Source organism: Prionailurus viverrinus, chromosome A1 (assembly GCF_022837055.1).
Source record: "Prionailurus viverrinus isolate Anna chromosome A1, UM_Priviv_1.0, whole genome shotgun sequence".
Taxonomy (NCBI): domain Eukaryota; kingdom Metazoa; phylum Chordata; class Mammalia; order Carnivora; family Felidae; genus Prionailurus; species Prionailurus viverrinus.
The window spans coordinates 28616327-28623897 of NC_062561.1; the positions used below are offsets into that span (position 1 = coordinate 28616327).

At 39.2% G+C, this 7571-nt stretch overlaps 1 protein-coding gene across 1 annotated transcript in view; it reads right to left on the reverse strand.

The window, feature by feature from the left end:
• Nucleotides 1–3680, reverse strand: part of DGKH (diacylglycerol kinase eta) — a 192032-nt gene extending 188352 nt beyond the window's left edge. Inside the window, exon 1 of the mRNA XM_047860464.1 lies at nucleotides 3002–3680. The gene's annotated coding sequence lies outside the window, so the exon portion shown is untranslated. The remainder of the gene's footprint in view (nucleotides 1–3001) is intronic.
• Nucleotides 3681–7571: the final 3891 nt, after the last annotated feature.

Sequence of the window (7571 nt, forward strand, 5' to 3'; positions counted from 1 at the left end):
ACAACTAGCCACTCACTCTAGATGCAATGCACATCCCCTACCCCATTGCAATGCCTTGGAAGATTTTATTAAACTCATTTTTTAACATATAATATCCCTGATGACAAGTATTATGACTGACTTATCTCCATCTTCCTAGTTCTCAGTACAGTTTCTGGTGCATCAAAGGTGCTCAGTAAATGTTGAATGAATTATGTGATAGAATTTGAGTTTCATCTTTTAAGGCTATAGAAAATCAGTTTCCTGGGCAACTGGGTGGCTCCCTCGGTTGAGCATCCAACACTTGATTTCAGTTCAGGTCATGATTTCATGGTTCTTGTGAGATCCCGACCCAAGTTGGGCTCTGTGCTGACAGGGCAGAGACTGCCTGGGATCTCTCTCTCCCTCTCTGCCCCTCCCCTGCTCTAAATAAATAAATAAACAAAACTAAAAAAAAAAAAAAGAAAATCGGTTTCCCATCATTATCTCATTTAATTCTCACATTTCAGCAAATAAAATATCATCAACTGTTATAGAGATGGAAATTGAAACTAGACAAGAATAAAGCAATTTGCCCAAGGTTTCACTGTATAAATCGCAAAGCAGGACTATAATCCAGTTGCCTAGGCAAATTCATTACATGTTTATCTGTCCATTGTTTTTCACCTTAAATTTATTTTGCATGATACCATAGCTTTCTTTTTGTTAGTGGTTGCCTGGTATATATCTTCTCATCTCTTTATTTCCAACCATTCTTAGTCACTATGTTTTTTTTTTTTAATTTTTTTTTTCAACGTTTATTTATTTTTGGGACAGAGAGAGACAGAGCATGAACGGGGGAGGGGCAGAGAGAGAGGGAGACACAGAATCGGAAGCAGGCTCCAGGCTCTGAGCCATCAGCCCAGAGCCTGACACGGGGCTCGAACCCTCGGACCGCGAGATCGTGACCTGGCTGAAGTCGGACGCTTAACCGACTGCGCCACCCAGGCGCCCCAGTCACTATGTTTTAAGTATGTCTTGTAAAAAACAGTTGAATTTCGGTATTATTAACTCATTCTGAGAGTCTGCCTTTTATTTTAATCAGTTTTCATTTATCGTGTATATTAATTAGGGTAAAGGGTTATTGTAAGAAAGAGATCTTCCTCTCTGACTCCTCTGAAACATAATGTTTATTTCTCTCTCCTGAAACAGTCTTAGGATAAGTGGTCCAGGTTGTCAGGGTGGCTCCTCTGTTCCATATCTCTATTCCATTCCTCAGAGCATTGCCTTTATCTACGTGGTAGAAGCTTTTAAGGCCTGGATCCAGAAGTGACACACTTCTCATTTGCTCATATCCCATTGGCCAGAACTTAGTTACTTAGTCACACCTGGTAGCAAAGGAGCAGGAAAATGGAGCCATTATCTGGGCAGCCATGTTCCAACCACAACTCTATTACAATGAAAGACAGAAAACAGATTTTAGTAAAAACTAGCATTCTCGTTAGATCATGAATACCCTCTTTGGATTTATTACCACCTTCTTGTTTCATATTTATTTAATTTTCTTTTTCTTTGCTTTCTTTTTTTCTCCTTTCTCGCTTTCTACTGGATTAATTGAATTTTCTTTCATTTACTCTCTTTTTCTAAACACTCCTAGTGTTTTGGAATTTATACCTTTTATTTCAATCCTCAGTGATTACCTTTAAAATATTAACATTTTTTAAATTTTTTTTTTTCAACGTTTAACATTTATACCTAACACCCAAGATTCCATCAGTATCTTTAACTCCTTCCTTTAAAGATAATCTTAAGCAACAAAAATAAATAAAATACTTTAACTCCCAATTCCCCTCCTATAAACTATGTATTGCTGTCTAGCATTGTTTAATTTCCTATTTATTTTTCAATTCTTTACTAAATTAGGCATCACCATTACTACTTTTATAATTATTTAATTAATTTTCCCAACATATTTCATCAGTGTGTTTCCTTACTATTTGCTCTTTTTATCCCATTCTCTCCTCCTGGGCTCAATTTATGTCTTGGTGAAGCATGTTCTTTAGTATTTTTTTTCATCATATCTGCTAGTAAAATTCTCTGTTTCATATAATCACTCTCATTTTATTTTCTCTCACATTCTTGAATCAGAATTTCATCAGCTAAGGAAATCTAAGTTGACAATTATTGACTTCAACACCTCGATGTTTCTATTTCATGACTTTCTGGCATCTACTGTGGGTGATTAGAGTCTGGTCGGTCTCATTGTTATTCCTTTATTATAGATTCTTTTTTCACCATAGTAACAATATTTTCTTTTTTTCCCCCGGTTGATGTTTACATTAGTGATTTGTGTCTAGGTGGATTTGTTTTTTAGGTATCTTATTTGGGACTTGATATGCATCTTCAACCTGAAGACTCAAGTCCTTCTTCAGTTTTGGACAATTTTCAGCCCTTATGTGCTTCAAGTATTCCTCCCCTGCACCCCAACTCCCACCCCATGCATTTTTTTTGTCTCTATTTTATCTTTCTGGAACTCCTATTAAATAGGAGTTTGAGTTTCTCTTTTTCTCAGGTCTTCATTTTTCTTTCATATTCCCCTCTTGTTCTCTATGCTGACCTTGGGTGATTTTCTCAGATCTCTCTGATTCTCTTGCTCAGATTCCCCTTGCAGTTGTATTTTATAGTCTTTAAAATGAACATTGAATTTAATTTGTTTACATTTCTAGAATTTTTGTTTCTTTTCTTTTCAAATCTACCTGTTCTTTTTTTTCATAATATCTTACTTTTGTGTTAGTGTATCTTTTTCCTTTATCCCTTTGAACATTCTAAACACATTTACTTAAAAGTCTTTCAAACTGTTCTAATATAGCACACTTATCATGATGAGTAAGGCATAGAATTATTGAATCACTATATTGTACACCTGGAACTAATAAAACAATGTACATTAACTATACTGGAATTAAAATTAACAACATGATTTAAAAATTGTTCTAATATCTATAGTTAATAGAGTATCAATTCTCCCATTTGTTGCACTTACTGAGTCACAAATGTGGTGGCCTGTTTCCTTGTGCGCTTTATAATGTTTCGCTGTGAGTTCCTCTTCAATGGGACTTGTTTTCCGTGATGGTTATGCACACCCTATGAGGTGTTACATTTGACTCTGCCAGGGACCTGTAGGTTGTCCTGGCTCACTGTGAATAGCAGTGGATGCTAGAAGACTCAGACAGATGAGGGCTGGCACAGCCTGGGGCTCCTAAGGTCTCTCTCACTCTTTCTAATAGGCTTCTCCACTACTCTTCTTGGTATGGTGGCTTCAAGATATCTGGTTTGACTTCTTATATATAGGATCAGGGTTCCCAAGGTGTGTGGCAAGAGGGAGCAAGCCAGATGGATGCTATATTCTATTATGACCTCACCTCAGAAATCACATAGCATCACTTTCACCAAATGAATTGGAGTTGTCGCAAAACCCTGGCCAGTTTCAAGGGTATGGAAACGGTACAGGTCTCAAACTTGTCAGTGGGAGGAGTATCAGAAACACTCGAAGAGAAACGTTTCGGATGAGACATACATGCTTGTGCAGTCCTCTTTGGAACATACAATCTCCCATAATGGTAGATCTCAGTAAGTTTCAGGGTCGTGTTTCTCGGCAACCAGAGGTTCATTCTCAAGTTAGATTATATTCACAGAGGGATATTCCTCGTCTCTGACCCAGCACCTGGAGGACATGAGTTATCATTCATGAGGAATACAGCCAACTAAAATGCAGGCATAGAGTCCTCTTCACTTTGAAGAAACACAGAGCAGATCTTTTATGGAGCATACTGGAATCTAACAAAACTTCCCAAAGAAGTAATCTGATAAAGATTCTCTGCTTAAGGATTGTACTTGAGGGTTCCCTGGATGGCTCAGTCGGTTAAGCGTCCAACTTCAGCTCTGGTCATGATCTCACGGTTCGTGAGGTCAAGCCCCACACGGAGCTCTCTGCTATCATCACAGAGCTCACTTCGAATCCTCTGTCTGTCCCCCTTTCTTTCTGCCCCTCCCCTGCTTGTTCTCTCTCTCTCTCTCAAAATAAATAAACTTAAAAAAAATAAGGATTGTACTTGAAGCAAGTCTATAAACAGATTACATCTTAGTAATACTGTACCTACCTAAGACAAGAAATAGAAACTGCAGCCCTCATTCCACTTTATCAAAGTAGTGTGGGGCACACAAAAAGAAGAGCCATAAAAAACCCAACTCTCTGTGAGTCACATTGGCTGTTATACCTGCTGCCTTAATAAAAGCACTCTTCATGGTTCTTCATGTAACAGGGTGCTGGGGGGTGTTTTCTGTTTATTACAGACCACAACTTAAGTGTACAAATTATACAAATGATTTTATCTCATTCTTCTGCCCTCATCCCACACAATATCAAGAGAAAAACATTTAAAAATAATTAAACATTTGTTGGCTGTGAATCTAAGGATACTAAAAATACAAGTGAAAAGGTAGGTTTTAGGGGGACCTGGGTGGCTCAGTCGGTTAAGCGTCCGACTGTGGCTCAGGTCATGATCTCGCAGTTTGTGAGCCCGAGCCCCGCGTCGGGGTCTGTGCTGACAGCTCGGAGCCTGGAGCCTGATTCGGAATCTGTGTCTCCTTCTCTCTCTCTCTGCCCTTCCCCAACTTGTGCTCTGTCTCTCTCTATCAAAAATAAATAAATGTAAAATAAAAAAAAAAAGAAAAGAAAATGTAGGTTTTAAAATACAATGTATAAATAAAATGTAAATATTATGTGAATATGTATTAAGAAGTTTGGCAGGATATACCTCAAGGTTTTAGTGATTATTCTCAGGCAGGTGGATTCCATAATCTCAGATATTTATTCTTTCTTTTTTTTTTTTTTCAACGTTTATTTATTTTTGGGACAGAGAGAGACAGAGCATGAACGGGGGAGGGGCAGAGAGAGAGGGAGACACAGAATCAGAAACAGGCTCCAGGCTCTGAGCCATCAGCCCAGAGCCTGACGCGGGGCTCGAACTCACGGACCGCGAGATCGTGACCTGGCTGAAGTCAGACGCTTAACCGACTGCGCCACCCAGGCGCCCTATTCTTTCTTTTTGATGTCTGGTAGGATTATGCATATTCTTTGACTTTCTTATTTTCCCCACAATAAGTATTTATTGCTTTTTAGAGAAGAAAATTGTTAATAATCGATCATATTTAAGTTAATAAAAATCAGTATATTTAGGGAAATATAAATCCTTAAATGCACAAAAAGAGGTATACTGAGACTAGGGAATAAAGCAGAGGAAAAGTGCAAATAACAGGGGCCTAGGGCTATGTCTTCTAGGCCAGATGAGGGTGAAGAGTTGGCTCTAAAAGTTAAAATATGACAAATTTCATTGTGACTCAAACTGGTGAATTGTGGGGTTCCCACCAAGTGAGCAGAGCCAAGGATGGGGCTTTTGTGATCCCTGAGAATACGTTCAGTGGACTTCACCTGGGTGGTGGCAGGTGCCCAGCCCCTTTACATTCAAGGTCAGAGTTCTAGATCCCAGAAGGAGGCTGTCAAGAACCAAGTATCAGAAATCAATCAAAGCAAAATGCTGGGAACTGGGGCAACAGACATGAAGGGAACGCTGACCAGGCGGCCCAGCACCCAATTCAGTGGCCCTCAGGGATGTGCGATCGGGGGCCAACAGGCTAGAGAGGGCAATGGGAGCCAGTGGTCAGTGGTGGCCTTCAACACTGGGATACAAGCAGTGAACCTCAACAAAGCTACCCCAGATTAAGGGACTAATATTTTTACAGTGGTTTTCTCAGAGCAGATTAAGAGTATAGTAAAACCTTGGACTGCAAGTAACTTGTTCTGTGAGTGTTCTGCAAGATAAACAAACATTTCTAATAAATTTTAACTCAATAAACGAGCCTATGTCTTGCAATTCAAGTAGTATGTGACGCGGAACGTCACATGATTACAAGTGAACCAATGGTTCCTTCTCTCTCTCTCTCTCTCTCTTTCTCTGCGGGATTGTGGGTGATTGTCTCCCATGCTTGGATGCTTGGTCTCAGGCCATGGTGTTTGGCAGAAATCAGTGATTTTTCAGAGTGTTGGAAGGTGCCCAAAACTGATACTAGTGTATTTTTTTTTTTTTTTTTGTCACTTCAGAGCACCAACGGACAGTCCTTTGCTTTTCCATACAAGAGTAAGCTTAGGAATGATTTGCTTCTTTCTTGATCAGGCATCCTGCAGATACAGACCCTTTCCTCTGCTGCCTTATTACCAGTACATTAAATACAGTATATGACCAGAGTTTACTAATTCTGTACTCTAGTCAACATCCGTGTGAGCATATACAAGTCCCCCATGCAGAAAAAGATCCCATTGAGCTAATAGATAGCTGTGATTCTGTTAGTGATAGTGAAAGTCGTCCTACACAATAACCCTCCTCTCTCTCATCTCCCTCACACCAGCCACAAAGGCTTTCAAATGTAAGTGCAGGTTAATTTGTTTATTTTCTTTATATTTTGTATTTTCTTTATTATTTTGTATTATAGCATTAAAATCATTTTTATATGAATATATTTGGGTTGTGGAATGAATCATGTAAGTTTCCATTGTTTCTTATGGGGAAATTCACTTTGATATATACAAGTGCTTTGGATTACAAGCATGTTTCTGAAATGAATTATGTTCCCAGACCAAGGTTTTACTGTACTTTCTTTTGGAAAACTATACAAGGAAGAGATGAAGGCAAGGAGAGTGAGGTTTGGCACCTTGTCATTTGAGGAACACTAATATTTAGTGGAAAGCACGTGCCATCTGCTGTTAAAGAGAACTGTGCTCAAACTCCTGCTCTTCTACTTACTAACCTGAGACCTTGGGCAAATTGTTTCCTCCATTGTGAAAGGAGCATAATAATACCAATTTCTCAGTACTATTTAAGGGACAAGTGAAATCCTGTACTAAAAACGTCTGGTATAGTATAGGTGCTTTTTACACACGTGAAAGTTCCAGCTGAAAAGGAAAAGAAATAAGGGGAAAACTACTTTTCTAAATCTATGTCACCTAGATTAGATGGGGAACATTGTCTTTCATTCCTTCATGGGGGATGTCATACAGTTTTTGACATCAGCAGCTACTGGAATGAGAAAACCATAGATTTTTCAAAAGTTTGCACATACCAGGTTTTTAAAAGTGCCTTTTAGGTACGTGACACTTGGCTTTGATCATCACAACAACAACATGAGGTAATTGTCATCAGCCCCATTTTACAGATGAGGAGAGTAACGTTCAGGGATTGAGCAATTTGCCTGAGGTCACAGAACTTGTCAGAGCTATAGAGCTGGCATGTGGAATTCTCACCATGTAAAGGTCCCATGAAAGAGGTGGAAGAAGGATCAAGAAACAGAGATACAGAGGAAGGACCAACAAGGACCATGGACTACATACACCTCAAGAATTTTGCTGGGGGAAGTTAGCGCCATTTTACAGCATGGGGAAATAAACAACTGTTTATAGAGTGGGCAGGAATTAGTCCAGGGGAAATGATGGAATGCCAGAGAGAGAGAGACTAATTCCTGGGAAAAGATCTGATGCACAGGTTGAGGAATAAGGCTTC